Source organism: Balaenoptera acutorostrata, chromosome 5 (assembly GCF_949987535.1).
Source record: "Balaenoptera acutorostrata chromosome 5, mBalAcu1.1, whole genome shotgun sequence".
NCBI lineage: Eukaryota > Metazoa > Chordata > Mammalia > Artiodactyla > Balaenopteridae > Balaenoptera > Balaenoptera acutorostrata.
In genome coordinates this window covers 46,094,207-46,121,427 of record NC_080068.1, presented here as the reverse complement: position 1 = coordinate 46,121,427, position 27,221 = coordinate 46,094,207, and the positions used below count along the sequence as shown (strand labels likewise).

The following is a 27,221-nucleotide window of genomic DNA, read 5'->3' as shown; positions in this document are numbered from 1 at the left end:
TGAATTAGAAAAAAAGTCCTAGTGGAGGCCACTTGTTTGGGATCTGGGTTTCAGCCTTTGCTGATCCCTCAGCTGGGCATTATTCTTTAACGAACAAATTAAACAAGTTCTTGAGAAAGGCTTGGGATTATGGAATATTTTCTCCATCATCCAGGCTCTGCTTTTCAAACTGATTTTTTTTTTTTTCATAGAAAATTACTGATTAACTACCCCCTCCTCCTCTCATTGGTTTTCTACCACCTTCTTTCACACTGCTGGTGCAAACTGCTTTTAAGCCCTTAAAAGATGACTGTTCTCTCCATATTACATGAAATCCTCCCCTTCACATAAACCAGTGCACTGCAACACACCCATTTTTTCCACAGATTTATAAAGGGATAGAGAACAACCCACACCTTCTTTAAATTATACTCTGAGTACTTGTAGATTCACATGCAGTTGTAGGAAATATCTTCTTGCATAGTTTTCCCCATTGCTAACATCCTACAAACTATAGTACACTATCACAACCAGTATATTGATATTGATACAACCCATCAATCTTATCCAGATTTCCTCAATTTTATTTGTACTAATTTGTGTATATGTACTTGGTTTTTGTGGTTTTGCTGCATGTATAGGTTAACCCACACATGTTCACTTGTATGCTTTTGTACAGATACCATGTGTTAACTGAACCATCATAAAAATAACTAACACATACAGTATTTAATATATGCCCAACAGTGTACTAAGCATCCTACATATATTAACTCACTTAGTAATCAGAACAAACTTAGAAAGTAGGCACTATTTGTTCTCTCCATTTTAAAAATGAAAAAACTGAGGCACAGAGTGTTTAAGTACTTCACTCCTGTGTCACATAGCAAACCAGGGGGAAAGCGCAAACTTGAGCTAGGCATTCTGATCCAGTGTCTGTGCTCTTAATCTTTACACTGTATGCCCTGACAAATTAGTTCATTTTTCAGCTCTTCCATACTTTCTAAATGGGCTTACTAATTGAGAATTTTTTGAGCCAACATCTCTATTTCAATACGTCTAGTTCTGCGACAGAAAAGTTATTTTTTGTGACTCTAAGTTCAGGTCACAGCCGGCCCAGCACCTAGCTATCTATCTATCCTACTTTATTGGAATGGTATGAGGATTAAATGAGACCCAGCAAGTCAACTGTCTAGCACAGTGTTGAAGAGATAATAACAAGAATTTTTTGCCTTCTTTCCCTTTGAATCTATTATTCCTTCTTCATTTCACCACAGCTGGGTCCAGACCCTGTCATTACACACCTGAATTCCTCAAGATAATAAATTAAGATATTCAGACACTGTTCATATATATACTGTAACAGACTGTAGCCTTTTTATTTCCTCCGACCTCTCCCAGCCCTGCCTCCACTCTTCACCCACCACAATGACACTTATACTTCTTCTCATCCAGCTGGCATGTCACTTCCTAAATCTTCAGCTTGTCACTCCCCTACTCAGCATTGTAGTGTCTTCTTCTCAATCTTTGGCTGTCAGTTTCTATTTATTTATTTATTTGTGAGAAGAGTAGTACTCTTCTTTGAAGAAAGCATATGTGAAATTCCAGTATGTAATAGGTATTGAAAAAAAAAAAAAGGTCTCCAGAATCCCATTGAATAAAAGCTCCAGGCTCTGTGGAACACAGCTTAAAAACACCTCTGCTTTTATTTATTCCACCTTTACATTATTTCATACAACTCATTCCACCCCTCTGGACCTTCCTCTCCTCTTCTCCACATTTCCATTTTTGTTGCCATGGTTATTCATTGTTTGCTTTGATTCATACTTTTTTATCCTTACCTGAAATGTTCTCTTTCCTCCCCTCCACATTTGCAATTCTTATTAATTCTCCAAACAAACTCTGTCTAAGACACTGCCTCCTTTTCTCACTCCACTCCCATTCCTTGTTTTGCTCCCCAGCAGCTCTTTGGCTGCTATTGCCTGTACCAATGCACCCTTTTGGCATTTAATAATATGTTGGCTTATGTTGGGATTTATGACTTCTGATGGTCTCTTTGTGCCATTACAAGCTCTTGAATGGCAGTGCAACTTTCTCAGAATCCCATCTTTGCCACTACATAATCAGGCAAAGTACTTCTTTGCATTCCCATAGCAATTAGCAGAGCATACTACATATAAGGCCTACAGAGACATTTTTCGTTAAATGAATAACTGAAATGTTTATAACATCATAGCTTGGGGTATAGAAATTATATGAGGTACACAGTGTTTCAGGAAAATATTTAAATACCTTAGAAACAAGCAAATGATTCTTATTGGCCTCATAGTTCACTTAAAACCAATAATCCCATTCAAATCTGTTGCTACAGACTTTTAGTTAGAAAAATGTTTGTCTTTGATCATATGCATAGAGTTGTTCCTAATGACTTATACTAATGAAAATTCAAATAGTTTTGCTTATATGCCTATACAACTGAATCCGGGAAAGAAACATATGTAAAAATAATATCTAAGCCTGTCAGTGATTGCACAGTCAGTGACTAAATACACACAGTCTATGTTTACGGTAGAAATACAGTTGGTATGTATAAATAAAAATCTTATGTTTACGGTAGAAATACAGTTGGTATAAATAAAAAAGGGTTAAGTTGATGTTTTTCTCTAAATATGTTATGCCTATGAATTGGACCCCAAACCCATGTATTTTCATGCTTATGCTGATTCTTTGTGACAAACTTCAGCCATAAGAAATTTATATAAAATGTGTATTACATAATTATCACATTCATAATTGTATACTTTTCATATTTAGACATTAGCATACCATATTGTTTTCTTTAAAGGAGATTTATAATTAATCAAGTTCAAAAAGTCATAGTATGAGATATTAAGGAAGGGAAGAAGAAAATTCTGATGCCTTCAAAGATCTGCTATTGTTGAGTAGTTTAAAGAATCCTACTTTGGGGGAAAAGTCATACTATTTTTCTTTGTTTCAGGGAAAGTGACAAAGAGGGCAATTATTTTATCATCAGCAGAACTGTTTGATTAATATCGTTGATCTTGAAAAACTTAAGAATGGTTTTAATAATCAGTAGCAATATTAAAGTGGTACTTCAAAAGAGCCTGGGATAAGAGTGAATGTCAAATAAAACAGATAAATGCAATATTGATATGTTAAATGAAGAGGAATAGGTAAGCACCTGTATCTTTGTATAATATTCTAGAACGGTAGATTGTTTTTGAGATTTAATCTTCAAGGGTTAGATTACATAAAGAGCAGAAAGGATAGCCAATAAAAACTTGTCTGTCATAGCCCTTGATCTTGGTTTGCTGGAAACTAGAATAAGACCATTTGCAAGGCCTGAGGGGAAATTATTAAGACTTGTTCATCCAGTAACCACAAGGGAAGGTTTAATTAACAAGATTGTACACTGATTTTCTATAGCCCAGACCATGACTCAAAAATTTAGGTTTCATAGCTGAGTATATAGGATAATTGAAGACATTGACCAGATTATACAGGGTAGGAGTATAATTTAGAAGAGAGGGCGTGGAACAGGTGTAGTGTCTGAATAACTCAAATCACCAAGCCACAATAATCACCAAGCCAAAATAATAATTCCTAGGATCACTTAGAGAGGTAATATAATAATGTGGTGTAGCACATGGAATCAGGAATCTGACTGGCCCTTCCAGGTGTGGCTGTGCAATTCCAGGCAAGCCACTCAAGCTCTGTACTTCATTGTCCCCTGTGGAATGTCATTATCATATCAACTACTTCATATAATTGTTGTGAGGTATGGGAGATATTTATTATTTTTGCCCAGTATCCATTTACCCTTCTTCTAATCATGAGACCCTAGTACCCTAGTTTTCCTCTGGCAGCCACCCCTCCCCTACTTTTAACCTATGTTCATCAGAGGAAGTATGTGATTTAACCTGACCAATTATGGTGTCCTTCCCCTGGCTCTGTGATTGGGTCAGAGACATTTACGTTGTCCAGTCAGAGCAACAGTGATACAATGAGAATTTTTCTGGGATTGTTGGGAGAGAGAGGCATTTTCTTTCCCACTGGACTGGAACTGAGAAGAATGTAGGGCCAAAGCTGCTGGGAGCCTTTGCTGGGAAGAGCTTGAGAACTAAAATAACATGGGAAGAAGGCAAAGCGCAAGGATGGAGAGAGACAAGGGGGCATTGTTTAAGCCCCTGAATCTAGCAGTTTGTGAAAGAAGCTCTTGCCTTGTCTTTTTAGTTACTCCAACCAAAAAATTCCTTATTTTATGAGGGGAGGGGGGTTCAGTTAAGCCAGTTTGAGTTGGGTCTTCGGACACCTGAAACATAAAGAATGCTAACCATATGAGGTTTAAATGAGACAATACATATGTATATATATATATGAACTAGGATAGAGGATAGGAGATATCTATCTATCTATATATACATATATATATATATATATCTCCCAGTTTCTAAAACACACTGGTGCTCAGGAATATTACAAACACTTCTGTGTATTCATTATATTCTAGATACTATTCTGTTGGCTTCACATAATTATCTCATTTAATCTTACAGCCTCTCAGGCAGGGTATATTAGTTACATATTGCAGCATAATAAATTACACCAAAGCTTAACATTCATTGTTTCATAGTTTCTGTAAGTCAGGAGTTTGGACTCAGCTTATTTGATGCTGGTCTGACTCATAGTCTCTCATGAGGTTTCAGTTAAAATGCCATTTGGGATTACAGACACCCGAAGACTTGACTGGGGCTGGAGGATCCACTTTCAAGAGAGAAGAGTAAATGATCCGGTAGACAGAAGCTTCACTATCTTTCATGATTGAGTATTGGAAGTGACACTCTGCCACTCGCATATCATCCTATTGCTTACACAAGTTACCCCTATTCAGTGTAGGAGGCGACTACACAAGGACGTGAATACCAGGAGGCAGGGACCATCAGGGGCCGCCTTGGAGACTGGCTAACCACACAAGAGTATGCTATTGTCTCCATTTTAAATATGAAGAAATTAAGACAATATTTAAGCAATTTGTCCAAGGTCACATAACTATTAAGTGATAAAACATGATTTGGGGACTTCCCTGGTTGTGCAGTGGTTAAGAATCCACCTGCCAATGTAGGGGACACGGGTTCGAGCCCTGGTCTGGGAAGATCCCACATGCCATGAAGCAACTACGCCCGTGCACCACAACTACTGAGCCTGCGCTCTAGAGCCCGTGAGCCACAACTACTGAGCCCATGTGCCACAACTACTGAAGCCCGCACGCCTAGAGCCCGTGCTCTGCAACAGGAGAAGCCATGGCAATGAGAAGCCTGCACACCACAACAAAGAGTATTGCCACTCGCTGCAACTAGAGGAAGCCCGCACGCAACAACGAAGACCCAACACAGCCAAAAATTAATTAATTAATTAATTAATTTTTTAAAAACTTAAAAAAAAAAAAAAGATTTGGGACTTATCCAGTCTTTTTCCAGAATCTGCTCTCTTAATCACAATGCAATGCTTTTTAGTCAACTGTCTCAGTAAAAGTTATCCTTTATTACTTAATTATAATGTGTTCAGCAACTCATTTTCCTTCATAAATGGATGTAAAACTATAGAATGTAAAACAATGTCTCTCTCACTTTAATGTTGAAACATGTCTTTGTTTTAAAACTATAGTAAATATTAGTGAGGCTTAAAATAATATATCTTTGCAAAAGGCTGTTTCAAAGAGATTTCATGTATGTTAAGGCATTTGGAACAACTTTCCTGGCATCTCCATTGGCCAAACCCAAGCAGAAGCCAGCCAGTTTGGGAGCCTTGAATGCACTTCTCAGGATCAGTCTGCAGGGAATACAGCCAGGCAGAAACGGGCAAAGAAGTTCCACTGAGGCAAGCAGAGAATTACAAGCCCAACATCCCTACACCTTTAATTAGTAAATAGCTTACTTGGAAAGAAGCAAATTGTAAGTAAAGTGAAAAATTAACCCTATGTAGAGCACAGTTTTAGGGGATTTTCCAGAAAATTTTAGCTCACCAAAATATTCTGAATGGTTAATATTTCATCCATAGTCCTTCTTTCTTCTTGTTTTAAATAGGCTGTTTTTCCTCATCCTTTCATATTGAATTTTTTTTGGACCAACAGTATGTTTAGAAGGCTTTACCCAGTTCATAAAGTGAAGAGTTTAATGACTGTACAAATACCCTTATGCTCTGCTATTCATATGGCATGTTCCATATTACAGAACAGGTAAATGCTTTGTGATCAATAAAGAAGACAAGTTGTATCCAATAATTTTATTTAAAATATTATTTTAACAGAATCAAGTTGGCTGATACATTTTGCCAAATTTTAGTATCATTTTTCTTTGAGAAAGTATTTGTGAATACCCTAACGACAAAAAGAAACCTCTTTTCCATGTCACTGTGTCTTTAGCACTTCATCTTTAGCTTGTCATTATTTATTTATTTAAAGCTAAGATCCTTATTTACATGTGTTAAAAGTTCCCTGATGGGGAGATCAGCTCGGTGCTTTGTGACCACCTAGACGGGTGGGATGGGGAGGGTGGGAGGGAGGGAGATGCAAGAGGGAAGAGAAATGGGAACATATTGTATATGTATAACTGATTCACTTTGTTATAAAGCAGAAGCTAACACACTATTGTAAGGCAATTATACTTCAATAAAGATGTTTAAAAAAAAAAAAAAAAAGTTCCCTGATGAAAACCAAAGGTTATACTTTCAGGAATATCTATATATGGTGCCCTACTTTCCCACCTCTACCAATGGTATCCCACATACTTCTGTCCTTGAGCTAAGGTGTTTTCTTCTCCATCATGTCTAGAATTTTTCTTGCAGAGCATCCCTAGGATCACCATTTTCTTTCCATTTCCATGGTCAAAATTTCAATGCATATTCTAATCACCCCAGTAACACTCTGCTGGGCTCATGCATTAAATGCACCGAACATTCATTTACTAAAGTGAAAATATGAAATTATGGAGTCTTATGTAAACACACTTGTTTTGGATAATGATGACACAGCAACGTCTGTAGGTAGTAAGAGTCATTAGACCGCATGGAGCATAAAAAGTCAGGATAGAAGTTTTGATCATGAGGCATATAGACCTGCCTGTTGAAGCCATATGAATAGATATTTTTCCCAGTGATTACTAGAGTTAATATTCTTCACAGTGTAACTTTTTTTTTAACTGAAAGAGTCTATAATTGGTTTCATCAATATAGGAAAGTGCCTTGCTTCAAAACACAGTTAAAGTAACTCAGAGCACTAAAATAATATTTTTGAGGTACGCTTCTTGAGTCTGGCAATAAAGCTCAATGCTCAGGGCCAAGCAGAATGGAATAATGAAAAAAAAAACCCATAAGTTTTAATTTTTTTCCTTTCAATGTCAGAAAGGACCTCCACATATTTTCTAGAAATCTTGCAATCTGGAATTGCTATTGTCTTTGGCTCTGATTTAACCAGTAAACTAGTTACCCTAAACTCTAAGACCTCATGATAGATATGTGGCTGGTGAAATAGACCCTCTGTTTAGTGGACTATGGTTTCTGCAGAAAGAACTATAGTACTCCAGGCTATTTTAATGTCAGGGCTTTAAAAGGATAACCCTAGTGCAATTAAGTCATAGTTTGGAGTGGAAAGGGGGTGGGGAAGGAGATATTAAAACCAATGAAAACACTGCTGACCAAATTACTTTGGCTCTTTGATGGAGCAGATACATCTGATTAAAAAGTGGTGATTTGCAATACTATGTACATACTACAGTCCAAGAGGGTTTGACTTTCAGATTAATGAAACTGTAAAGAAAAATTGCCGCCTCTATGCTTGCTTACTTTTCAAATATGAAATACTTAAAAACTGAAATCTAATTATGGACTATAGTCCTCCAGTGAACATTAATAAAAGTTTGACCAAACCTAAATTATGCTTTCCCCAACCTTTTTAAAGTCAAAAAAAAAAAAAACAACCCTCAACCAATTATAGTAACAGTGCTGTGTAGGAGGTTTGCAAATATATGATACATTTTGACAGCTGTTTTTTACTGGAATCCTATCAAGACAATCACTAAAATATTTTGGAATGCTTAAAATGAGGGAATGCTAAATTTGTAGCTGTGCCTAAGCCACTGGAGGCCCCAGAGTTCGAAAGTGCTTTTGGGTTGCTGCAGTGCTACCAATTCTCAAGTCAGCCACGTTCTGTAACTCAGATTCCCCAGTGATTGATACAAAATATTCACTTTAAATGTAATCCCTCACCGCTTAAAATGTTTATACCATTTGTGCTAAGAAGTTTGTCCCTCTGACACACTGGATCAATAAAATGGACAGGTAAGATATTCAGAGATTGTCCCTATAAAATGGGCTTGGTGATTATAAAATAACACTCCCAAACTTGTAAATAACAGATTGCTGGGAAACTAGCAGAAGGAATAAACGAAAGTGTGCAGAGCCGATGCTTGACCCTGTCATCGTCAATAGTATCTTAGATAACGATGAAGTACAGATAATGTTCTATCTCCTGGTCTGTGAACTATCTATAGTAACTATATAATAGCCATACGTATCTATGTGGTTAATTTAATTCCCCCTATGTTGTTTCTGTTATTGTTGTGTGTGTCTGTTTTATTTAGAATAAAGGGAACTTTAGTTAAAAGCACTTTTTGCTATCCTTCCACCCCTTTTCTTCCCTCTCTTTACTCCAGCTCAGTCACCTTTGCTTACATCTGTCACAGCCCAGCTGGGTCCCTGAGCTTCTGCACCTATATGGAAGCACCTGAGTCTGAGGCTCCCTCCCTTCTTCTGATTCTTTCCTTCTCTCCCAGCACTAGACAGCAAAGTATCTTCCTGACACTACCTAAGAGCATCCTGAGGAAGCTCCGGAAAGCCATGGTCTGTAACAGATGGCTAACAGGAAACCCAAATCTTCCATCAATTCCAGGTCCTTTTCACAGTGGGTTCCTGAAGTTATTTGCTCCAGCCCTTATACCAATCACTGTATGAGACAAGACCTGCAATATTTAAGGCATACACATACACTCCAATTCCATTGTATCTATTACCATCTCCTGCCTCTTAACTTTCAATTTCTAGGAATGTCAAACAAATGGCATTCTTTCCTCTCTGCTTTTGTTAATGTTGTCCATTCTGCCTGGAAAAAAATTTATAAATCCTCCCCACAGCTCAAGTATCAGTTAACCTCCAAGTTAACATCTGTGTTTCTATTTTTTTAAATTTATTTTATTGAACTATAGTTGATTTACAATATTAATTTCTGCTGTACAGCAAAGTGATTCAGTTATACATATATATACATTCTTTTTCATATTCTTTTCCATTATGGTTTATCTCAGGATATTGAATATAGTTGCCTGTGCTCTACAGTAGGACCTTGTTTATCCATTCTATATATATATATAATAGTTTGCATCTGCTAATCCCAAACTCCCAGTCCTTCCCTCTGCCACCTGCCCTCCCCCTTGGCAACCACAAGTCTGTTCTTTATGTCTGTGAGTCTGTTTCTGTTTGGTAGATAAGTTCATTTGTGTCATATTTTCAATTCCACATATAAGTGATATCATATGGTATTTGTCTTTCTCTTTCTGACTTAACTTCACTTTTAGTATGATAATTTCTAGGCCCATCCATGTTACTGCAAATGGCATTATTTCATTCTTTTTTATGGCTGAGTAGTATTCCATTGTATATATGTACCACATCTTCTTTATCCATTCATCTGTCAATGGACATTTAGGTTGTTTCCATGTCTTAGCTATTGTAAATAGTGCTGCTCTGAACATTGGAGTGCATGTATCTTTTTGAACTATAATTTTGTCCAGATATATGCCCAGGAGTGGGATGGCTGGATCATATGGCAACTCTATTTTTAGTTTTTGAGGAACCTCCATACTGTTTTTCATAGTGGCTGCACCAATTTACATTGCCACCAACAGTGTAGGAGGGTTCCCTTTTCTCCCGTGTGTTTCTTTCTAATCCCTGTGTATTTAGGCCCTCAAACTTCAGTGTGCACCAAAACCTGGAGACCTTGTTGCAGTTCAGATTCCTGAGTTTCTGTTTCAGTAGATCTGAAGTGGGGCCTGAAATTTTGAATTTCTAACAAGTCTCTAGGAGAAGTTGATACTGGTAATGTAGGGATACACTTTGAGACTCACTGTTCCAGGTTCTAGTCAAACATAGAAAATGATAAGACAATGTAGGGTTTCCCCAACTCAACTGCAAACTCTTTGAAGGCAAAGGACTTTGTTTAGAACCCGTGGATGCAGAACTCACGGATGAGGAGAGCCTAATGTACTAAGCCATTTTATATAAGGGACTTGAGCATCCAGGGATTTTTGTATCCGAGGGGGCCCTAGAACCAATCCCCCTGCAGATACCAAGGGGCAACTGTATGTACTTTCAGTACCTGAGCACAGTGCCTGACACTCAGTAAGCAATCAGTACTGAGAAATAAAATCTTATAGACTTGGGAGAGAGGCAGAAACGCATCTTATTGTACCAGCAACTACCTGAACTAGCTGTTTGGTAACTTGGGTATCTAATTTTAGCTGTCAGGCCTTCAGTTTCCTCATCTATATTTAAGGATTAAAAACTAGGATACACCATATCTGGTTATTTTATTAAATGAAATGTATTGACATATGTTACATATATAAATATATGTTTGATATAATCCTCTCTATTGGTTTTGAAGTGTGTGTGTGTGTGTGTAGTGATGAGCTCATTGCTAGTGCATCTTAAGTACTTAGTAATAGTATCTTATTAGAATTATGAATAAATTTGTTTGAAAAGTCTCTCTCTTCTGGCTACCAACCATATTAACTGCACAGTTTGTACTGGTCAGCTTCTATGGAGGGGTGGGGGTGAGCAGTGGAAGCAAGAGGACGAAAAAAGCTATTACATAGAGGACAAGAGGACACATGATAGGTCTCTGAAACATGATTTTCTGTGGTAACTGGAAAGTCCTTGTTTATTAAAAAGTGGTTTAGGGTTAGACAATATGTTCTTGAATTTTCAAAGCTTTGGTTTTCATTGGAATGGATAAGCCTTTAAATTAAATGTGGTTAACTTAACATAAACATCTAATACTTTCTTCATCTCCTATAGCTGCTCTCCTTGGCACATTGCCAAGTCACTTGAGGGTTGCTGAAATACAGTTCTTGAATAATGATTAACATATAGTGTGAGGTTCGTTTTCCATCTGGAGATTTTGCATGTGTGTACACTAAAACACGGAGGGATTTTGACTAAGAGAAAGTCTCAAATTCTAGGAAGTATAGGTGAACAGCTATCATCTGACTGAAATATACAACTGGCCTGTTCTGACCAGGGTTGGGCAGGAAGGAAGGTGCTTCAGTCTGTCAGGTCTTTAGAATGTCATTGAAGCTATTCTTAAAACCAAAATCCTGAAAACTGAAAAATATCTTACTCCTATGTTGGAGTGACTTAAGTGCCAAACTGATCTCTTAGTATACTTAGGCGGGGGTTTGCGAGGAAAGCAGAATGAACTTTTGGAATTGATTTCAGTTAGAACCTAATCTACTCTACTTACTTTAAATAACTTCATTAACTTGGGTAAAAGTTAATACTAATAGAAAATTACCTGATATAGGATTATTATGAGTTTGTTAAAATGCTGATAAATCATTCTATCCTAAACATCCTTATAAATCAGTGCTCAGTTACTTTCACCATCTGTGAATGAAAAACCAAACATTATTAAGCGTATACTATGTTTAAGCTCTTTGACATGCATTTATTCTTCACATGGCTGATGTTTATCACTGTCCTGGAGATGAATAAACAGAACCTCTAAATAAGAGAGATTTGCCCAAGAAAATAACTCTTAGTAAGCAGATGTGGGACCAGTTCCTGACTGCAAATCTAGAATTTACTACATTTCAGCTAAATCCTCCTCATCAAGGATGAAAATCTATTCACCTGTTCACACATTTTAAAACTGCATTAACTTTCTCTGTATGTTAGCCATCCAATTATTTTGCTGATATAGACCCCTCACCTAAGAGTTAATTTGCTTTCGAAAAAATGAAAATGTGCTTTCTACCCTCACATATTCTACTCATAATGGCTAGGTAAGGTAGGTATTAATATACCAGTATTTTATTTCCTTAGTAGGAATCAGTAGGAGACTTGCTCAAGATCATCCATCAAATAACTCAGAGTCTACATCACTATATTCTCTCCCCACAAATCCATTTTTTTTGCATTTCCATGCAAAGTCATGTTATAGTTCTTTTGTGCATAAAGTAGGATCAAGTGTTATCATTTTTATTGAAGCATTATTCTCATTTACTATTTACGAGTTTGAAAACCACCAGGTTGCATTTTAAATGCATAGGTTTCCTTGAAATATGAATTTACCTGTGGCCAAAGGATGTTCTCCATTGTTTTCTAGTTCATACTACCACTTTGCAGTACAACACAGACAGATTTCGCAAACTCCAAAAGGTTTGGAAGTCCCTGTCTTAATTGTCACAGTATGATTTTCTTTTTCATAGACACTGGGATTCATCTTGAACCACAATCAGCATACAGATGATAAACTAGGAGATTTACCTGCTAAAGATATCACAACTATCACATGTGAGCAAAGAACATTTAATTAAGGATGAGATTAGTAACATTCCATCCAAAATCCTAAATAGCAGAAATGGTTCCCATGTTAAAATTCTAATGGGACACTTATTTTTGAATATATCTCAAACCATGAACTATATAAGTGAGGTTTTGCAATTTCTAATGATATAACGCCAAACATGCATGCCTTCTCCCTCAGGGGAAAAAAACAAAAAAACAAAAAAAACCTCTTAAATTTTCAATGACTAGATCTTAACTAGATCTTAACATTAACAAAGTTTGAAGTTGAATTTTCTGACTGGTTGCAATTTTCATGATTATTCTAGAGAAAGGAAATACATTACTTAGCAAGTCTCCTTTTGTTTCATGAACATAAAAGATAAAATTTCCCTGTTATGGATGAGAGTTTCAGGGGAAGAAACTATTTAAGTCTGTGGGCTTGAAAGTCAGACAGACTGGATTTGATTCCTAGCTCTGTTGTCTCCTAACTGTGTGAACTTGGACAAATATTTAACCTCGTTGACTCTTAGACGAGGGGATCACCATGGGGATAATGATACCTACTTTCAAGAACAGTAGAGAGGATTAAGTGAGATAATCCACAGAAAGTATTTAGTACCATTCTTGCACATGGGAGGTCTTCAATATATATTAGCAGTTACAGCAATTACTGAGATGTGGTACATATTTTGATAAGTTAGAAGTAAACCCTTCATGCACATTAGAATCTAATACTGAAATCAGAGAATGAATACATTATTGGTGAAGGAGAAGTAAAATAACACTTGCTTTACTGCATTTTTTTTCCACATCTTTATTGGAGTATAAATGCTTTTCAGTGTTGTGTTAGTTTCTGCTGTACAACAAAGTGAATCAGCTATATGTATACATATATGCCCATATCCCCTCCCTCTTGAGCCTCCCTCCCACCATCCCTATGCCACCCCTCTGTGTCGTCACAAAGCATCAGGTTGATTTCCTTGTGCTATGAGGCAGCTTCCCACTAGCTATCCATTTTACATTTGGTAGTGTGTATATGTCAGTGATTCTCTCTCACTTCATCCCAGCTTCCCCTTCCCCCTCCCCATGTCCTCAAATCTGTTCTCTACACCTGCATCTTTATTCCTGCCCTGCCACTAGGTTCATCAGTACCGCTTTTAAAAATTCCATATATATGCATTAGCATACGGTATTTGTTTTCACTCTGTATGACAGATTCTAGCTCCAACCACCTCACTACAATAACTCCATGTCGTTGCTCTGAAGGCTGAGTAATATTCCATTGTATATATGTGCCACATCTTCTTTATCCATTCATCTGTTGATGGACACTTAGGTTGCTTCCATGTCCTGGCTATCATAAATAGTGCTGCAGTGAACATTGTAGTACATGTATCTTTTTGAATTATGGTTTTCTCAGGGTATATGCCCAGTAGTGGGATTGCTAGGTCATATGGTAGTTCTATTTTTAGTTTTTTAAGAAACTTCCATTCTGTTCTCATAGTGGCTATCTCAATTTACATTACCACCAACAGTGCAGGAGGTTTCCCTTCCTCCACACCCTCTCCAGCATTTATTGTTTCTAGATTTTTTGATGATGGCCGTCCTGACTGGTGTGAGGTGATACCTCATTGTGGTTTTGATTTGCATTTCTCTAATGATTAGTGATGTTGAGCATCTTTTCATGTATTTGTTGGCCATCTGTATGTCTTCTTTGGAGAAATGTCTATTTAGGTCTTCCACCCATTTTTGGATTGGGTTGTTTGTTTTTGTGATATTGAGCTGCATGAGCTGCTTGTATATTTCAGAGATTAATCCTTTGTCAGTTGCTTTGTTTGCAAATATTTTCTCCCATTGTGAGGGTTGTCTTTTCATCTTGTTTATGGTTTCCTTTGCTGTGCAAAAGCTTTTAAGTTTCAGTAGGTCCCATTTGTTTATTTTTGTTTTTATTTCCATTACTCTAGGAGGTGGGTCAACAGGATCTTGCTGTGACTTTAAGTCATAGAGTGTTCTGCCAATGTTTTCCTCTAAGAGTTTTATAGTTTCTGGCCTTACATTTAGGTCTTTAATACATTTTGAGTTTATTCTTGTTAGGTGTTAGGGTGTGTTCTAATTTCATTCTTTTGCATGTATCTATCCATTTTTCCCAGCAGCACTATTGAAGAGACTGTCTTTTCTCCATTGTATATTTTTGCCTCATTTCTCAAAGATAAGGTGACCATATGTGAGGGGGTTTGTCTCTGGGTTTTATATCCTGTTCCATTGATCTATATTTCTGTTTTTGTGCTGGTACATACTGTCTTGATTACTGTAGTTTTGTAATATAGTCTGAAGTCAGGGAGCCTGATTCCTCCAGCTCCATTTTTCTTTCTTAAGATTGCTTTGGCTATTCGGGGTCTTTTGTGTTTCCATACAAATTGTAAAATTTCTTGTTCTAGTTCTGTGAAAAATGCCATTGGTAATTTGATAGGGGTTGCATTGAACCTGTAGATTGCTTTGGGTAGTATAGTCATTTTCACAATATTGATTCTTCCAATCCAAGAACATGGTATATCTCTCCATCTGCTTGTGTCATCTTTGATTTCTTTCTTAAGTGTTTTATAGTTTTTTCAGTACAGGTCTTTTGCCTCCTTAGGTAGGTTTATTCCTAGGTATTCTATTTTTTTGTTGCGATGGTAAATGGGATTGTTTCTTTAACTTCTCTTTCTGATCTTTCGTTGTTAGTGTATAGGAATGCCAGAGATTTCTGTGCATTAATTTTGTATCCTGTAACCTTACCAAAGTCATTGATTAGTTCTAGTAATTTTCTGGTGGCATCTTTAGGATTTTCTATGTATAGTATCATGTCATTGGCAAACAGTGACAGTTTTACTTCTTCTTTTTCAATGTGTATTGCTTTTATTTCTTTTTCTTCTCTGATTGCTGTGGCTAGAACTTCCAATACTATGTTGAATAATAGTGGCGAGAGTGGACATCCTTGTCTTGTTCTTGATCTTAGAGGAAATGCTTTCAGTTTTTCACCGTTGAGAATGATGTTTGCTGTGGGTTTGTCATATATGGCCTTTATTATGTTGAGGTAGGTTCCCTCTATGCCCACTTTCTGGAGACTTTATCATAAACAGTGTTGAATTTTGTCAAAAGCTTTTTTCTGCATCTATTGAGATGATCATATGGTTTTTATCCTTCAATTTGTTAACATGGTGTATCACTCTGATTGATTTGCATACATTGAAGAATCCTTTCATCCCTGGGAAAAATCCCACTTGATTATGGTGTGTGATCCTTTCAATGTGTTGTTGGATTCTGTTTGCTAGTATTCTGTTGAGGATTTTTGCATCTATGTTCACCCATGATATTGGTCTATAATTTTCTTTTTTTGTGATATCTTTGTCTGGTTTTGGTGTCAGGGTGATGGTGGCCTCATAGAACGAGTTTGGGAGTGTTCCTTCCTCTGAAATTTTTTGGAAGAGTTTGAGAAGGATAGGTGTTAACTCTTCTCTAAATGTTTGCCAGAATTTGCTTGTGAAGCCCTCTGGTCCTGGACTTTTGTTTGCTGGAAGATTTTTAATGACAGTTTCAATTTCATTACCTGTGATTGGTCTGTTCATATTTTCTAATTCTTCCTGGTTCAGTCTTGGAAGGTTGTACTTTTCCAAGAATTTGTCCGTTTCTTCATGGTTGTCCATTTTACTGGCATATAGTTGCTTGTAGTAGTCTCTTATGGTCTTTTGTATTTCTGCGGTGTCAGCTGTAATCTCTCCTTTTTCATTTCTAATTTTATGGATTTGAGTCCTCTCTCTTTTTTTCTTGATGAGTCTGGCTAAAGGTTTATCAATTTTGTTTATCTTCTCAAAGAACCAATTTTTAGTCTTATTGATCTTTGCTATTGTTTTCTTCATTTCTATTTCATTAATCTCTGCTCTGATCTTTATGATTTCTTTCCTTCTACTAACTTTGGGTTTTCTTTGTTCCTCTTTTTCTAGTTGCTTTAGATGTAAGCTTAGATTGTTTATTTGAGATTTTTCTTGTTTCTTGAGGTGAGCTTGAATTGCTATGAACTTCCCTCTTAGAACTGCTTTTGCTGCATCCCATGGGTTTTGGATTATCATGCTTTCATTGTCATTTGTTTCTTGGTATTTTTTAATTTCTTCTTTGATTTCTTCAGTGATCTCTTGGTTATTTAGCAGTGCACTGTTTGCCTCCATTGTTTGTATTTTTTACAGTTTTTTCTGTAATTGCTATCTAGTCTCATAGCGTTGTGGTTGGAAAAGATGCTTGATATGATTTCAGTTTTCTTAAATTTACTGAGGCTTGATTTGTGACCCAAGATGTGATCTATCCTGGAGAACATTACGTGTGCACTTGAAAAGAAAGTGTATTTTTGCCGCTTTCTGGTGGAATGTCCTAAAACTATCAGTTATGTCTATCTGGTCTATTGTGTCATTTAAAGCTTGTGTTTCCTTATTTATTTTCTTTCTGGGTGATCTGTCTATTGGTGTAAGTGGGGTGTTAAAGTCCCCCACTATTATTGTGTTACTGTCGATTTCTCCTTTTATGGCTGTTTGTATTTGCCTTATGTATTGCTCCTATGTTGTGTGCATAAATATTTATAATTGTTATGTTTTCTTCTTGGAATGATCCCTTGATCATTATGCAGTGTCCTTCCTTATCTCTTGTAACACTCTTTTTTTTTAAAGTCATCTGATATGAGTATTGCTACTCCAGCTTTCTTGTGATTTCCATTTGCATGGAATATATTTTTTCCTTCCCCTCACTTTCATTTCAGTCTGTACGTGTGCCTAGGTCTGAAGTGGGTTTCTTGTAGACAGCGTATATAAAGGTCTTGTTTTTGTATCCATTCAGCCAGTCTATGTCTTTTGGTGGAAGCATTTAATCCATTTACCTTCAAGGTGATTATTGATATGTATGTTCCTATTACCATTTTCTTAATTGATTTGGGCTGGTTTTTGTTGGCCTTTTTCTTCTCTTGTGTTTTCTGCTTAGAGAGTTCCTTTAGCATTCGTTGTAAAGCTGGTTTGGTGGTGCTGAATTCTCATAGCTTTTGCTTTTCTGTAAAGCTTTTGATTTCTCTGTCAAATATGAATGAGATCCTTGCCAGGTAGAGTAATCTGGGTTGTAGGATTTTCCCTTTCAACTCTTTAAATATGTCTTGCCACTCCCTTCTGGCTTGCAGAGTTTCTGCGGAAACATCAGCTGTTAAGCTTATGGGGATTCCCTTAACATTCCATCAAGTATGTTATTTGATGTTTTTCCCTTGCTGCTTTTAATATTTTTTATTTGTATTTAATTTTTGATAATTTGATCAATATGTGTCTCAGCATGTTTCTCTTTGGGTTTATCCTGTATTGGACTCTTTGTGCTTCCTAGACTTGATTGACAATTTCCTTTCCCATGTTAGGGAATTTTTTTATTTTCTTTTTTATTTATTTATTTATTTATTTATTTTTGGCTGTGTTGGGTCTTCGGTTCGTGCGAGGGCTTTCACCAGTTGCGGCAAGCGGGGGCCACTCTTCATCGCGGTGCGGGGACCGCTCTTCATCGCGGTGCGTGGGCCTTTCTCTATCGCGGCCCCTCCCGTTGCGGGGCACAGGCTCCAGACGCGCAGGCTCAGCAATTGTGGCTCACGGGCCCAGCTGCTCCGTGGCATGTGGGATCTTCCCAGACCAGGGCTCGAACCCGTGTCCCCTGCATTAGCAGGCAGATTCTCAACCACTGCGCCACCAGGGAAGCCCTAGGGAATTTTTTGACCATAATCTCTTCAAATATTTTCTCAGACCCTTTCTTTTTCTCTTCTTCTTCTGGGACCCCTATAATTCGAATGTTGGTGCATTTAATGTTGTCCCAGAGGTCTCTGAGGCTGTCCTCAATTCTTTTCATTCTTTTTTCTTTATTCTGCTCCCCAGCAGTTATTTCCTCCATTTTATCTTCCAGCTCACTTATCCATGCTTCTGCCTCAGTTATTCTGCTATTGATTCCTTCTAGGATATTTTTAATTTGTTACTGTGTTGTTCATCACTGTTTGTTTGCTCTTTCGTTCTTCTAGATCCTTGTTGAACATTTCTTGTATTTTCTACATTCTGTTTCTGAGATTTTAGATCATCTTTACTATCATTACTCTGAATTCTTTTTCAGGTAGGTTGCCTATTCCATCTTCATTCATTTGATCTTGTAGGTTTTTACCTTGCTTCTTCGTCTGTAACATATTTTTTTGTCGTTTCATTTTATTTTTTGATGGGCGGGGCTGTGTTCCTGTCTTACTGGTTGTTTGGCCTGAGGTGTGCAGCACTGGAGTTTGCGGGCAGTTGAGTAAAGCCAGGTCTTGGTGCTGAGATGAGGACCTCTGGGAGGCCTCACTCTGATTAATATTCCCTGGGGTCTGAGGTTCTCTGTTAGTCAAATGGTTTGTACTCTGTGCTCCCACCACAGGAGCTCTGGCCGACCTCTGGCCTGGGAACCAAGATCCCACAAGCTGTGTGGCATGGCAAAAAAAAAAAAAAAAAAAAAAAAGAATAAAAGCAGCAGTACAATAACAAAGAATAAAAATAAAATAAAATTAGAAAGATAAAAAATATATTAGGGAAAATAAAAATATAATTGAAACAACTGCAACAAGGTAAAACAAAACCACAACAGAAAAAAGAAAAAAAAGTGGGGGTGGGCACAAGCCAAAAGAAGCAGAACAATAGCAAAGTATAAAGAATAAAATAAAATTAGAACAATAGAAGATTTATTAGAAAAAATAAAAATATAAATGAATCAATGACAACAAGGGAAAAAGAACCCCAACCTAAAAGAAGAAAAAAGAAAAAAAAAGCCTTGGGTATGGGGGCAGAGTTTAGGCGGGGATGGAATTTAGGCAGGGGTGGGGTTTAGGGTAGGGCAGGACCTAGGCGGCTGGGGGGGGCCTTGGCTCGGGACCCATGCAGCTGGAAAAAGCCTTCGGGGTGGGGCCTAGGCGGGGCTATGTTCAAGCTCAGAGCGGGGCCTCTGCTTAGGATGTGTGTGGAAGGGGAGAGGCAGCATATCTAAAGGGGGGCCTCTGGAATGTGGAGTTCTGGAGTTTGGAGGTAAGGCCCTGGGTGAGGGTGTGTGGGTGGGGGTTAGGCCCAGCACAGTTGGAGGGGGTCTCAGAGTGGTTCTCCGAGTGTAGAGGTAGGGCCCTGGGTGGGGATGTAGGGGTGGGGCTTGGGCTCTGAATGGTAGGAGGGAGGCTCTGAGGGCAGAGGATTAGGCCTGGGAGCCCAACAGGTTCCCCGGTGCATAAGTGGACAGGGAAATCACTGGCCACATTCCGCTCCTCTGCGACCCCCCCGAGGGTCTCCCCCATCCCTGCTGGACCCCTAACCATGGGTGGGTCCCACTGGGTGTAGGAACTCCTCCCCTCCCCCAGCCACCCCTCACTGGTGCCGGTCCCATAGGTCTGGCCTTTACTTTTGCTTCCCCTTCCCTCCCTCAGAACGCAGGCAGCTGGAGGGGGCTTTGGTGGACAGAGGATCAGGCCCGGGATCTCAGCAGGTTCCCGGGGGGCCCAAGTGGGCAGGGGAAACCTCGCCACACTTCCTTTTGATCCTCTGCCCTCCCAATGGTCCCCCAATTTCCCCCTTCAGGCATGGGATCCCTTCCCCTCCCCCAGCCACCCCTCAAGGGCACCAGTCCCCTCCTGCCTCCACTTCTCCTCCCCCCCTCACTCCTCCTCACTCCCCCCCATGCCCCACATCCTACCCGGTCGCTGGGGGTTCCTCCCGTCCCCTTAGGTGTCCGTGTTCTCCCACCAGTGCCTGATAGGTGCCCTAGTTGTGCAGAGATGTGAATTCCACGTCCTTCTAGTCCGCCATCTTGACTCCGCCCCTCCCCCAGTCTTCGCTTTACTGCACTTTTGCAAACCCTTAAATAGGTACGAGCTGACTTTAGAGAGAAAACGAGCCTGGACATAATGACCAATGAGTAAAGATTTCAAGGAGTTAAGGTGTATTGTTGCCTACATAAATGAACAATATAAACTATAGAAGCTCACTGAAAAAGGAAATTGAGACCATATTCCCTCTCAAGGAAATATTGACAAATATATATTTAAAATGCATAAAATCTTAATCATCCACATGTTCTTAGAATCATGGCGGACAACATCGAGGAGCAGGGTTATCAAATATAAACAACTTTGACCAAGAGTTACTAAACAGAAAACACACCAAATTGTTGAAATTAATAACTGGATGTTACAATAAATTTGATCTGAAAATTTTTATAGTGTTATCAGATTATTATCTATAATTTTATGTATGTAGCTTGAAATTTTTATCAGGTAATAATTTTCTAATATGGTCATCTACTACATGTGAATATTAAAATTAATATTTATTTAGAGTTAAATAAAAGATCTAATCTCAGTGGCACCAAGTTGGATCTTCAATAACAAAAAAACAGAATATGATCTCTGTTTCACACTCTTGACTTAGTAAAGATTTTGTAGGCATCTGGTAGGACTGTACAGCAAAATTATATCTGGGTTGATTTGGTCTCATAAGAAAGTTGAATTTTCTGACTGAGTTGCAGTAGGATTTAGTATTCTTTTGGATTAAATTCATAAACCATGAGTGATAGACCAGACAAGTAAGTAGGAAAATGCCTCCTAGCGATAGTGAAAGAATTAAACAACCTTTAGAAAAGGTAGAAATGCATTACAACTCTAGAAATTCTGGGTGAATCATAGTGTTAATATATGATGCTGTCATTATAGTGATTATGAATTTTAAGTATAATGTTATTTATTTAATCATGAAAATGTTATATTTTTCAGTGGCTGTGGGTTTGAGACAGTATTGTTAGGCAAATAGTTGAAGGTTGTTAAGTAAACCACACTTGGAATTTCTTTTCTTTATATCCCTACATAAACAAAATCTGTATTTTAAAATGTTTGTTCAGATAGACTTTCTGCATTTATCCCTTCCACAACCCAATTTGTGTAAGCAATTTGAATTTTGCAAGATCAACATATATCCATGTACAACTCTTAGGTCTAACTAAAAACTTGGTCATCTTATGTTTTGGGCATATTTAGCTACGGATCAAAGGGAGATTCTGAGCTTGGTCCTCCCATAATATTTATCTGAAAGTAGGGATCTAATGATATCCAATTTGCTTATTTCCTGACCACATAATTGAGGGACACCAATTTATTGTTCAACAACAAAAACAATGAATTTTGAGCTTCAAAAATTATTTTCTTTATGCTAAATGATTAATTTTTGAAACAATGCTTTTGAGAATTTTCTACCTGCAATAGTTATTCCTCCCCCCAAAAAAGCATTATGAAATAAAATTCATGAATAACAAATGTAAGTAATATATTGATTTTTATCCCTTTACTCTAAAATGTTTAGTGAAATTTTCTGTGAAGTGAAATCCAAATAAAGAGAAAAATGTATTGTTAGTCATTACTTAAAAAAATGGTTGACAAGAAGTTGATAGGCTGTTCATTAAGTTTACATCTATAAGAGAGAATAAAGGCTGCATTTTAAAGCATTTGTTCCAAGTCAGTTTTATGAATTAAGTCAGAATCTTGCTTTTTATTACTCATGGTTAGCAGAAGAAATCATGAAGGGGTGTCAGTCATGTTCCACTTATCACTGGTGGATTGTTTTCAGATTCTTCTCAAGCTCTGTAGAGTTATAGCATCAACTGGGAAGGACAAAAGAGAGCAAAGTAGATTGTCCATCAAATTGGAATAGGCAAAACTTTGTGCAGAAAAAGATGTCTCTGACTTTCACAAGAATGGGTTAAGTAAAGTCTCAAAACCATTCTGCCCAGAGCACTCTTTGCTTTCTCACATTCAAGCTCCTGTGACGTTCAGTAGAAATGCAATTCTTATGTTTCTGACTCATTTTCAACTAATTCAGCACAACAATGTTTTGCAAGCACTTTTTTTTTTTTAAAAGAAATTCACGTTCTTTTATTTATTTATTTATTTATTTATGACTGTGTTGAGTCTTCGTTTCTGTGCGAGGGCTTTCTCTAGTTGTGGCAAGTGGGGACCACTCTTCATCGCGGTGCGCGGGCCTCTCACCATCGCGGCCTCTCTTGTTGCGGAGCACAGGCTCCAGACGCGCAGGCTTAGTAATTGTGGCTCACGGGCCCAGTTGCTCCGTGGCATGTGGGATCTTCCCAGACCAGGGCTCGAACCCGTGTCCCCTGCATTGGCAGGCAGATTCTCAACCACTGCGCCACCAGGGAAGCCCCTGCAAGCACTTTTTGATGTCAGAGAAACATGTTGTGTGTTTCTATAAAGCCATTTTTGCTGAAGCAGGAAGTTACAAATTAGCATAAAGAACAAAACACTGTATTTTTCAAAACATGATTTAAATGTTCAAAATGAATTAGCCTAAAACTTTCAAAATAAGATTGTTTTATTCATCATTTTAATTAAAGGATTTGGAAACATTCTTATCTCCAACACCTGTCTTCTTTTACAACAGAGAGACTAGATGTAGGGAATGTAGGAATGGAAAGAGGGAGTAAATAACTAATTTTAAATGTATTTTGAATGCAATGGGACAGAGGTTTTAGAACACTTAAGCGTATCCGTTTTGAGGCCTGGATTTACTCAAGATATATATTTTTAGAAGTGGGTGAGTGCTTTGAGTTGTGGTATATATTATTGTGGTATTGTTTATTTTTCATTTCTTATTCTCATTCTATCATATTTCATTTTAAAAGAATAATAGAATTATGGGTTCTCTAATACATGCCTTCAACTCGGTTTTATTATTAGCTGCTATGATGTCGGTTCATTAGTGGTCATCTATGAGCACTTCAGATTTTCCCTCCACCATCTTAGAAGCTCCCAGATGCACTCCACTTTTTCTGCCATCAAAAACAGTCTTTGATATTTGAAACCTCCAGTGTTTAGAAGAAATTCTGGGAAAAAGGTCAATATTTGAAATGAGCCCCACCATGCCTTCTTTCATTTCTTTCCATCTCCCTCACTTGGTATAATTTGAAAAGATTATATTGTCTTTCACTTGGCATTTCTTCTATACAAGCAATTTTTGTTCATTTAACTATAATGAATTTCCTAAGGTTAAAAAAATGCAATATGTAACAAATTGCCATTCTAAATTATACATTATTGCATTATTAATCTGTATGATTTAGGTAACTCTTTTATACTGAAATCTCTCATTAACCTTAAACCAAAACCTGGAAACATCTTTATTTATAAAACCTGGAAATATCCTTTATTGACAAAAAGTTAATGGCAAGGAAGTTGATATAAAGGATATATTTTTTAAAGGAGTGCCAAATGGCATAAAATAGAATAATTAACAGATTCAGCTCTTACATTATCTGCATATTAGAATTTAAATAAAAGTTTAAAATTCACCCATGTTATCAGTGTTGAGGACATAATTCAAAATAATTTTTTACTCCAAATCTCATTTTTGTTCTTTTATCCTATGAACACTTATTAAGTGCATCTAGAGTTTGTGGGAGAACTCTCAGCCTGTTACAGAAGATAGGTGTATACCAATGATTACAATATAGTGCAATAAGGGAAATTATTAACATACATATAGATATGGGAACATCATCAATGAAGAAGTAAGTGGTCAATGTTAGCTGGATAGATCAGAGAAGATCTCGTAGAGAAAAACATTGAAGTAAGTTTTGCAATGTTACTAGGATTTCACCAAGGGAATAAAAAAATGGAAAGGCTTTCCATCAAAGAGATTACGGTATTTAGAAGTCTGAATGAATGTAAAAGTATCACAGGCTGGGTCACAGAGTGTATACCAAACTGGATCACAGCCTGGACCATGGGCTGATTCAATGATCAGCTAAGGGTTTGGAGAGGAAGGTGGAAACCGGAGCAAGGGGAGGCTTACATTTATCCATCCTATGGGTCAGTTCTGTCCAGTAGAAAACAACACCAGTTACATATGTAATTTAAAATTTTCTAGTAGCCATATTAAGAAGGAAAAAAGCTGGTAAATTAATTTTAGTGACACTTAATGTACAGAATATAATACGTTGCATTTTATACATAATATATAAAATAGATTTTATTTAACTCAATAGGGCTAACTATTACCATTTCAATATCATCAAAATGAAAATTACTAATGAGATATTTTACATTTTTTATACTAAGTTGTCAAGTTCCCATGTGTATTTTACTCTCATGGCACATCTTAATTAGGACGAACCACGTTTCAAATGCTTTAATAGCCACACAGCCACCACAGTGACTGATCCAGCTATAGACAATAAGAAATATTTTAAGCGGGGGAATAATACGACCAACTTGTGTCACTCTGTTGGCAGTTTGAAAGATGGATTAAGGCGGACAGATTGGAAGCAAGCAGACTAACTGAGAAGTTACTGCAGTAGTCCCTGTAAGGAGGTTTTGAACTAAAGTGGTGATCATGGGGGTGCCCTGGAAAGGGGGATTGATAGTAGAGCTGAATGGACATTATCAACTTGATAGTGGGCATGAGGGTGCAGGAGGTTCCAAGAATGATGCATAGTTTCTGTTCTAGAAAGGTCTTAGTTGATTGTCTTCTTAACCTAAGTGTTTTATACTTGACTCTGTGCAACATAATGTAAGGGTTAAGAGCCATGACTCTGTAGTCAGTCTTCTTGGGTGTGAATCCTGTCTCGAACACTTACTAGTAGTGAGTCTTTGGACAAGTTACTTAAACTGTAATTGAGGATTGTTGTGAGGATTAGCTGAGTTAATAAATGTAAAGCATTTAGAGCAGTGGTTAGTGAACTATTAAATTATGTGTCAGCTATAACTTTAATCTCTTGAAAATTGATCATTTATGTATAAATTATGAGGTAGTAACACTCTTATAACCAAAATATTCAATTAACTGGAGCACCCACAACCCATCTAGATAAATGAGAATTTGCTGATTTGTTTTTTACCTTTACATCTAACAGTGGAATCATTAGAAATATTAGGAAAAATACCTCTAAAATGGTATCGTAAATCAACTTGTGAGTATAATGGAGGCATACATATTGTCAGTATATTAGCAAACGTGACTGAACTTAAGAAAATTTACTTTATTCTTATCCATATAGTTACACAGACTTCTGTTGTGGTTTGTGAAATTTTCATGCAGATAATACATAAATTTAAGCATTTAACCATTGCCTCTTTCATTCTTCTCTACTCTCTAGATACTATTTCTACTGATTTGCTATTATTATACATGCTCCTTATCATCTTTATTCATATACTTGTTCTCTAAATAATTTCAAGGAACAATACTATGTCAGAGTACTATTAAATTCCAGATGACCTTGACAAATTGAGAATAGTCAAACTTACAGAAAATATGATGTAAAGAAATGAGTGTTGCCATGTTTGAGAATTTACTATATTATCACTTAATTTTTGCAGTCATCCCATTATTATCATTTCCATTTTACAGATAAAAGAAACTAAGGTACAGAGAAGTTAACTTTACATTTTCATTATTAAAATTTTCATTTTGGGAACATAAGAGAAACTTCAGGGTGCAGTGTTTAAGTTAAAGAAATTTTGAGAATGGCATCTGTTTTAGATGATATTAAAAGATACAAAAATAACACAAGTTTTCACTATACTCTGTAACTCTAACGCTTATCAGAGTGCAGTTTTTGTCACCACACATTTAAAAACAAAAAAGAACCACAAACCTTCAGAGGAAAGTGATGTAAGTAAGGTCTTCCCACTGAATTATAATGCTTCACAAAAGCAGGGACTATATCTCTTTAATTCATAAAATAAGTGATTTTAAATTAAAGCAAAAATACTTTTAGCAAATAATCTTTGAATAGCTATTCAGAGCATGGTAATGTGCTAAAAGCTCTGAGAATACAAACAAATGTAATAATCTCTGCACTCAAGAATCCTATAACATACTTGGGGAGAACTATAGTAATTAATAACATGTAAAATAATAATAAATCAGATATAAGAAGGAGGTCTTAAATGCCAGAACAGTAAACTACTAAATAGCAACTAAGGGAGGTTGTGGACTCACTTCTCTTTGCACATTCTTTTTTTTTTTTTTTTTTTTTTTCTTTGCACATTCTTAAAAATGAGGCAAGTCAAATCATGCTGATTGATTTAATGATTGAAAATGCCCAATTTCTTGAATATGTCCTATGTGCCAGTCATTGATGAGCACACTGCCGATGTTATCATTTAACATCAGGTCCTGTTAAAGAGGTTAATTCATAATTCCGCATCTTCTACCTCTGCTTATATTTTCAGAAGAAGACCCTTTGCTTGCTTTCTAAAACCATGTTGCTAAACTTTAATCCATTAGGTATTTATTGAACATCTACTATGTAGCAGGCCCTGTGCTAGGGTCTGGAGTCGTAAAGATGTCCTTGAAAAACTTTCCTCTGGCAGTCAGATACAGAACCAAAATATAACGTGAAAATACTAAGGAATTTACAAAGAGAGGTTCATTCAACAAATTTTATTGAACTCCTATCATGAACCTGGCAGTGTTCTAGAGGTGTACCACTGGAGATACATTACAAGCAAAACCAGCAAAAATCCCTGCCCTGTGGAGTTCATTTTC

The 27,221-nt window shown here is 37.1% G+C and overlaps 1 protein-coding gene across 1 annotated transcript in view; it reads left to right on the top strand.

Moving 5' to 3' along the window:
• The window catches only part of CFAP299 (cilia and flagella associated protein 299), a 601,825-nt gene that overhangs the window by 432,600 nt on the left and 142,004 nt on the right, over positions 1-27,221 (top strand). The window lies entirely within an intron of this gene.